Raw genomic sequence first — 7,108 nt, 5'->3', positions numbered from 1 at the left:
GAGGAAAAACAGAAAGCTTCATTTTCTTTCTTTCTTTTTTTAGGTCCCACTTGTCAATTTTTGTTTTTGTTGCATTTGCTTTTGGGGACTTAGTCGTAAATTCGTTGCCAAAGTCAACGTCCAGAATGCTACTTCCTAGGTTTGCTTATTGAAACTGGACCTCTTCCTTTCCCCATATAAAAAAATTAACTGAAGATGGGTTAAAGACTTAAATGTAAGAACATTTGGGTAGTTTCTAATTCTAAAAACCAGGAGTGTCCGTTGGGTGCTCCTTTCAGGCTAGTGGGAAGAGTTTTCAGGTCACATTATGGGAACCCTACAGGAGCCCTCCCATTATAGTAACTCTCTTAGCTCAGAGATGCAAACAGGATGTTTGTTTGGGGCTACCCTATCTGAGAATAACAAGTGCATGAATGCCCTTCTTTCACTCACCATGGTCACTGTATTCCTATTATCTTATTTGGTGTCTCTATCAGCCACAGAAAGTCCATCTCTTCTGGAGAGGTTGGGGTCTTATTTACATTTTCATTCAGTAACTACTATGTGCCAATTAAAAGTAATAATAGGCCGGGCGCGGTGGCTCAAGCCTGTAATCCCAGCACTTTGGGAGGCCGAGGCGGGTGGATCACGAGGTCAAGAGATCAAGACCATCCTGGTCAACACGGTGAAACCCCGTCTCTACTAAAAATACAAAACATTAGCTCGGCATGCTGGTGCGTGCCTGTAATCCCAGCTACTCAGGAGGCTGAGGCAGGAGAATTGCTTGAACCCAGGAGGCGGAGGTTGCGGTGAGCCGAGATCGCGCCATTGCACTCCAGCCTGGGTAACAAGAGCGAAACTCTGTCCCAAAAAAAAAAAAAAAAAAAAGTAATAATAAAAGCAAAAAAATCTAAAAAAGTGATCCAACTATATAATGTCTACAAGAGGCTCACTTCAGATTCAAAGACATAAATAGGTTGAAAGTGAAAGGATGGAAAAAGATATTCTATACAATAGTAACCAAAAAAGAGCGGGAATGGCTATACTAATGTCAGGCAAATACACTTTAAATTTTAAAAGTTTATAAGAGACAAAGAAGAACAGTATATATGAATAAAATATTAAATACAGCAAAAAGGTATTACTATTACAAACATTTATACACCAATGACAGATCATCAAAATACAGGAAGCAAAAACGGAGAGAATTGAATGGAGAAACAGACAATTCTACAATAATTGTTGGAGACTTTAATATTTCACTCTCAAAAATGGATAGAACAGGCCAGGTGTGGTGGCTCATGCCTGTAATCCCAGCACTTTGGGAGGCTGAGGCCGGCGGATCATTTGAGGTCAAGAGTTGGAGACCAGCCTGGCCAGCATGATGAAACCCTGTCTTTATGAAAAATGCAAAAATTAGCTGGCCATAGTGGTGGGCACCTGCAATCCCAGCTACTTGGGAGTCTGAGGCAGGAGAATCACTTGAACCCGGGAGGTGGAGGTTGCAGTGAGTTGAGATTGCGCCACTGCACTCCAGCCTGGGTGACAGTGTCAGACTCCGTCTCAAAAAAGAAAGAAAGAAACAAGAAAGACGTAAATTGCTTCTTCCTCTCTTCCTTTCCTCCCTCCTTTCCTTCCTCCCTCCCTCCCTCCCTCTCAAAAAAAATAAAGAAAGATGTAAAATCAACCACCAAATTTTGCAACTTAAGGAACTAGAAAAACAAACTAAACTCAAAGCTTCAGAAGGAAATAACAAAGATTAGAGCAAAGATCAATGAAATAGAGAATAAACAACAGAAAATTAATAACATCAAATGCTTATTTTTTTGAAAAGATCAACGAAATCAAGAAAACTTTAGCTAGATGAACTAAGAAAAAAAGAGTGAAGACTTAAGTTATTAAAATCAGAAATAAAAGTGGGGAGATTGCTACAAGTTCTATAGAAATGACAAGGACTGGCCAGGTGCGGTGGCTCACGCCTGTAATCCCAGCACTTTGGGAGGCCGAGGAGGGTGGATCACAAGGTCAAGAGATCGAGACCATCCTGGTCAACATGGTGAAACCCCATCTCTACTAAAAATACAAAAAATCAGCTGGGCGTGGTGGCGCATGCCTGTAATCTCAGCTACCCAGGAGGCTGAGGCAAGAGAATTGCCTGAACCCAGGAGGCGGAGGTTGCGGTGAGCCGAGATCGCGCCATTGCACTCCAGCCTAGGTAACAAGAGCGAAACTCCGTCTCAAAAAAAAAAAAAAAAAAAAAAAAAAAGAAATGACAAGGATTATAAGAGAGTAGTAAGAAAAATTGTATGCCAAAAAATAGGATAATCCCGCTGAAAGGGACAACTCCTAGAATGACAAAATTTACCAATACTAAATCACGAAGAAATAGAAAATCTGTGTACTATAAATAGTACACAGATTATTAAATCAATAATAAAAAAATCTCCTAATAGGCCAGGCACCATTGCACTCCAGTCTAGCAGCAGAGCGAGACCCCATCTCAAGAAACAAATAAAACAAAAAGAAAAACAAAAGAAAAACCCATCAGATCACATGAGAGCTCATTCACTCTCACAAGAACAGTATGGGGGAAACTGCCTCCATTATTCTATTATGTTCACCTGGTCCTGCCCTTGAGATGTGGGGATCATTACAATTCAAGGTGAGATTTTGGGTGAGGACACAGCCAAACCATATCACGAAGTCTTCATATAAATAGGGTGTAACCAATAGGAAACCTCTAAAGGGACTTAAACCCTAGAAGATTTTGCAACCAGGGCTCTTGAGCTGCTTGCTGCAATCTGCTCCCACTCTGTGGAGTATACTTTCACTTCAATAAATATATGATTTCGTCTTCCATTGCTTTGTGTGTGCATTTTGCCCAATTATTTGTTCAACATGCCAAGAACCTGGACAGCTCATAGTCAAGACCCTTCACTGTTAACAGTAGTAGTTATTATTTTGATTATCACCAAAATCTTCCAGCTTGCTGAAGTCGTTACTATGCCCATTACATTTTTTTGTTTTGTTTTGTTTTGAGAAAGTGTCTTACTCTGTTGCCCAGGCTGGAGTGCAGTGGTGCAATCTCACCTCACTGCAACCTTCACCTCCCTGATTCAAGCGATTCTCCCACCTCAGCCTTCCAAGTAGCTGAGACTGCAGGCAGGTGCCACCAATGCCTAGCTAATTTTTCTATTTTTTGGTAGAGATGGGGTTTCACCATGTTGGTCAAGCTGGTCTCAAACTCCTGACTTCAGTTGCTCTGCCCACCTCGGCCTCCCAAAGTGCTGGAATTACAGGCATGAGCCACCACATCCAGCCTATGTCCACTAAAATTTAAACAAAACTGAGCTCGAATCCCCTCCTGTATCTGAGTTCCTCCCTGCGTCTTTCAATATTATTATTATTATTTTGAGATAGGGTCTCATTCTGTCACCCAGGCTGGAGTGCAGTGTGGCATGATCATGGTTCACCGGTGGCAGCCTCAACCCCCTAGGTTTAGGTGATCTTCCCACCTCAGCCCCTGAATAGCTGGAACTACTGGTGTGCACACATGGCTGGCTAATAATTAGGGTTTGTATCTATCTTGGTCACTTCCAACTCTATGTCCCTGTGTCTAGTGAATTAATTCAGATTATGGATCACCTGGCCATCCCTCCACGTCCCTTTCTGTAACCTATTGGACACAACTTTAATTCCTTCATTCCCTAAAGGATCAAGGACATGAGGCTGCATGTTATAGATATTACAGAAAAGTTGGGGAGGAATTAGGGGACTTCATCTCTCATACTTTTGTCAATCTTAAATAATGAGACTCAGAAAATATTAAGTATTGAGTTTACTGGAGCACAGCGTTTGATAATAACCATCCAGGAAATACATACTACAAACGAATGGGGCCAATGCTCCAAAATGGGGGAGTTAAGGTTTTACTTATGTAGATGGAAGCAGGGAGGTTTAGCAGGGTTACAATATTTTCCATACAAGGCCAGTATATACATTACAGTGATTAAAGCTTGCTACATTCCAAGGAAGAATGTTTTCATGTTCTGTGAGGAGGATCTGAGGGGGTCTTATCTCTGATGCCACAAGGTTTTTCCTAATGATTTACAGGAAAAAGCAGAAGTTGCAGCTGTGTGCCACATGACTTAGGCCACACAGCCACATCTCTCTAAAGACTTGAAATAATTTACAATCCAACAGCTTTAGGTTTGATTTAATTTCATACTTTAAAGAGGTTAATGCAACCAGGTGCTGTGGCTCACATCTATAATCCCAGCACTTTGTGAGACCAAGGTGGGAGGATGGCTTGAGCCCAGGAGTTTGAGATCAGCCTGGGCAATATAGTGAGACCTTATCTCTACAAAAAAAATTTTAAAAATTAGCCCCGCGTGGTGGTACACAGCTGTAGTCCCAGCTACTTGGGATGCTGAGATGGGAGGATCACTTGAACCTGGGAGGTCAGGGCTGCAGTGAGCAGAGATCCTGCCACTGCACTCTAGCCTGGGCGACAGAGTCAGATCCTGTCTCAAAAAAATAAATAATATAAAATGAACAGGTTAATGCTAACCCATACAGCTAAAATGTGTCCCTCCCTGTCACCAAATTTACATATTGAAGTCTTAACCCCCCAGTACATCAGAATGTGACTATATTTGGAGGTGAGGTCTTTATAAAGAAGCAATTAAATTAAAATGAGATTATAAGGGTGGGTCCTAATCCAGTACAACTGGTGTCCTTAAAAGAAGAAACCATTGGCCAGTTGTGGTGGCTCACGCCTGTAATCTCAGCATTTTGGGAGGCTAAGGCGTTCAGATCACCTGAGGTCAGGAGTTGTTGACCAGCCTGGCCAACATGGGAAAACCCTGTCTCTACAAAAAATAAAAATTTTAACTGGGTATGGTGGTGGGTGCCTATAATTCCAGCTGCTCAGGAGGCTGAGGCAGGATAATTGCTTGAATTTAGGAGGTGGAGATTTGCAGTGAGCTAAGATCACACCATTGCACTCCAGCCTGGGCAACAAGAGCAAAACCCCATCTTAAAAAAAAAGAAGAAGAGGAAGAAAAAGAGGAAGTGGAAGACAAAGAAGATGAAGAAGAAGAAGGAGGAGGAAGAGAAGAAGAAGAAAACATTTGAGCATGGATAGGTACAGCGGGAGCATCACGTGAAGACACAGAAGACAGTCATCTATAAGCCTAGAGAGAGGCCTCAGATAAAACCAACACTTGCTGACACCATGATTTTGGACTCGTAGCCTCCAGAATTGTGAGAAAATGGATTTCTGTTGTTTAAGTCCCCCAGTTTATTGCATTTTGTTATGACAGCTTTAGAAAACTAATATACTACCTGAAGGAAGTTCTTCTCCTAAGAGGAAGTCTGGTGCCCATTTTTAAAAATAAAGTAAGTGAGGCACAGTAGCATGTAGCTACTTGGGAGGCTGAGGTGGAAGGATTACTTGAGCCCAGGAGTTCAAGCCCATTCTGGGCAACATAGCGAGACCTCAACTCTAAAATAAAAGGCCAGATGTGGTGGCTCAGCACTTTGGAAGGCGAGTTGAGAGGATTGCTTGAGCTCAGGAGTTTGAGACCAGCCTGAGCAACACAGCAAGACTTCATCTGTAAAATAAAAAAAAAAAAAAATTGGCCAAGTGTGGTGACTCACGCCTGTAATCCCAGCACTTAGTGAGGCTGAGGTGAGCAGATCACTTGCAGTCAGGAGTTTAAGACCAGTCTGGCCAACATGCTGAAACCCCACCTCTACTAAAAATACAAAAAAGGCTGGACGTTGCAGCAGGTGCCTGCAATTCAAGCTACTCGAGAGGCTGAGGCAGGGAGAATTGCTTGAACCCCAGGAGGCGGAGGTTGCAGTGAGCAGAGGCCACTGCATTCCAGCCTGGTGACAGAGTGAGACTCCATCTCGAAAAACAACAACAACAACAAAAATTAGCCTGTTGTGGTGGTGGGTGCTTGTAATCCCAGCTACTTGGGAGGCAAAGGCAGGAGAATCGCTTGAACTTGAGAGGTGGAGGTTGCAGTGAGCTGAAATCACACTACTGCACTCCATCTCAAAAATAAATAAATAAATAAATAAATATTAGCCAGGCATGGTGGTTCAGGCTTGTAGTCCCAGTTACTTGGGAGATCGAGGCAGGAGAATCGTTTGAAACCGGGAGTTTGAGTGAGCTGTGATCACATCACACACTCTAACCTGGGCAACAGAGTGAGACCTTTCTCAAAAGTAAAAATAGGCCGGGCGCGGTGGCTCATGCCTGTAATCCCTGCACTTTGGGAGGCCGAGGTGTGGGGATCACAAGGTCAGCAGATCGAGACCATCTTGGCCATCATGGTGAAATCCCGTCTCTACTAAAAATACAGACGTTAGCTGGGTGTGGGGGTGCGCGCCTATAATTCCAGCTACTCAATCCCAGCTACTCGGGAGGCTGAGGCAGGAGAATCGCTTGAACCCGGGAGGCGGAGGTTTCAGTGAGCCGAGATCACGCCACTGCACTCCGGCCCGGTGACAGAGAGAGACACCATCTCAAACAAACACGGAAGGCGGTTTCTCCCCGGTTTGCTGGAATAAAGTCTCGGTCCTCCAAATTCCTTTTTGGAGAACTTTTGTTGACAAAATTGAAAAAGAAGGTCAGGTAGCTGGTGATGGAATCTGGGCTTTTTTATTTAGACACTGTATCCATGTGTGAGATCCTGCCCATCCCCGCTTTTTTGGTGTCCTGTGAGTTTTAATTCATGTATTCACTCTCACAACTGCCACCGGTAACAGGACACAGGCCAATTCTAACACGAACTCCAGGGGATCTCCTCAGGATCCCCCTTCGTGAATCCGCTTTCTAGTCAACCCCTCCTCTCAGTCTCAGGCGCCACTGCAGACCTACTCCCACTCACCGTGCAGAACCAAGGCACAGACTCAGAGATGGGACCGACTGACTCAGTCCCACGCCCAGGTCCGCAAATTAGGGCTTCGGCAGCCTCCGGCTCCCGAACGCTCCCAGTCCCTCAGTACGCGCCCCGCCCCCGCCCCGCGCTCGCCCTCGCCCTCGCCCCCGCCCCGCCCTCGCCCTCGCCCCCGCCCCGCCCTCGCCCTCGCCCCCGCCCCGCCCTCGCCCTCGCCC

Source organism: Sapajus apella, unplaced genomic scaffold (genome assembly GCF_009761245.1).
Source record: "Sapajus apella isolate SASKATOON/1434 unplaced genomic scaffold, GSC_monkey_1.0 scaffold36, whole genome shotgun sequence".
Taxonomy (NCBI): Eukaryota; Metazoa; Chordata; class Mammalia; order Primates; family Cebidae; genus Sapajus; species Sapajus apella.
The sequence above is the reverse complement of the archived record's forward strand: the minus strand, read 5'-3'. Positions refer to the sequence as shown.